Below are 2,035 nucleotides of genomic sequence, written 5' to 3'. Positions count from 1 at the left end.
TTCAGGTGTGAAGAACATAGATCTCCAATGCAATTTCAACCAAACCTGTTCCCACACACCCTGCCCCCACTACCATTAGAATATACACAAAGCACTGAAATCTTTCGAGCTAATGATCAGGTGACCCGAGAGAGAGCGAGAGAAACACCAAGGGGTGCGGAACCAGGGAACTATTTACATGGAAAACGGGCGATCTCCCCAGACTGTCCGCCCGTTTCACTGTTACCTGGATACCTCTTTATTTAGAACTCACTAACACTAATTTTTAGTTTCGAAGGATTCAAGTAGGGTTTTAGATGAAAGGCAGCGACCTTAATCAAGCCCAAATCATAATTGAACCCATTCAGAGCCTACATTACATTTTAGCGTTTCATTCTGAGCAGAAGACCCTCACACCTGAAGAAGGCTTGCGTTTTCTCTCTTCTCTTTTAAGCATGTGTACAATGTGTAATACAATTAGAATGTGTAATTACAATGCGAATCGTATGAGGGTGGGGGGGAGGTGTCTTTCGCTCGAAATCTCGCCTGCTTCTACTTTACGAGCACAACCCCCTCTCTGCCGGAGTGTTGGCTGTGACGAATTAAACCGGTTTCACAGGTTTCAATCACAGACCATGTGACATGGGAGTCAGGAAACTAACACACAGTGCCACCGGATTTGATAACACTATAAAAACGCTATAAAATAATGTGACTAGGCACAGAACAAGTTTACAGCACAGTACAATAATAAATGCTGACCTTGACTTTAGAAGCATAAATTGCCTTACACTCAATTTAAACACAAGCTGTCATTAGCCCTCTAAGCTGGTTCATACAGAAATGTAGAGATCCAGGCTCAGAACACACAGCTTCATTAGCGAATACATATGCAGGACAACTAGAGAAGACGTTTTACAGAGGATGGATTTTTAGAAACATCCCATCAGTGACATCACTGAAGTCAACTCCTAGGTACTGTAACTGTCGTGTGGATAGTTTCACAAGAATCAGACAAAGGTTTAAGCATCGCTTGTTCTAGATAAAACTGCAAAAAAAACAACAACAACCCATAATGTACTTCTTTGCGGCTCTGTTTGCCCAAATCATATATTCACAACGTGAAATCTAGAAAATAATATTACGTAACCAAAATCCGCAATATGGAAACAGAACCTGTGTAATTGTTGATAGATGATGTACTCGTAACATTTTTTCAAGACGAACTACAACATTTAAAAAATGACTTGTATGTACTTGATATCTCTAATCAATCCACGGGTCATAGCACAAAACGAAACTAAAACGCATACCGTTTCGCGGTTCTTATTAGTTGCTCAAAAGTAATTTGACCGTATGAAATGCATAATATGAACCAAGAAACATGTACGTGAGCAGTACTTAAGCACTGTAGTATCGGTGTTAAGACATACCTCTCAGTCTCCTCCTCTCTTGCCAAAACACGTTGCTTTCTTGCTGTGGTGAGATTGGTGGTAATGCAAAGACGCCACATACTGCCGACAGACGAGAGTGTTGCGGGAGAAGAGAGAAGTGATGGAAGATTGAAGAGTGTCCTAGGTGGAGCCAAGATGAAGTGTCACAATTGCATAGGGGAGGATTTCAAATATTTAAGATGGTAAAAATAACCGGAAGTGATCCCCCAGTCCGGCGCAGTCTGACGTACTTCTGTCATATAAAGTGAAACTAGATGTCGAACTGGAGCCTCACCATTTGCATAAGTGAGGCTCCAGTTATACTTCTAGTTTCACTTTAAATGACAAAACTGAAGAGACTTAAAAGAGCTGGAGAGGATTTCTTACAACTTTTGAGCCGGCACAGTTTTCGAAAACGTTTTCTTCACGCTGCACTATACAACACAGACAGCCAAGAGTCTCCAAAACAAAACGAATTGACAGATAGGAGAAAAGTCCCACTCGTCCTAAAGTTCCCAAAATCCAGCACTGAGCGTAAACAAAGTGTTCAAGTAGCGTGGGAATGCTACCCCTAATGCTAGCTGGAGTTTGAGTGTCTGGTTCAGAGTTTGCTCAAGAGTTTA

This window comes from Atractosteus spatula (assembly GCF_055471065.1).
Source record: "Atractosteus spatula isolate fAtrSpa1 chromosome 16 unlocalized genomic scaffold, fAtrSpa1.hap1 SUPER_16_unloc_2, whole genome shotgun sequence".
Lineage (NCBI taxonomy): Eukaryota > Metazoa > Chordata > Actinopteri > Semionotiformes > Lepisosteidae > Atractosteus > Atractosteus spatula.
This window is presented reverse-complemented; position numbering follows the sequence as displayed.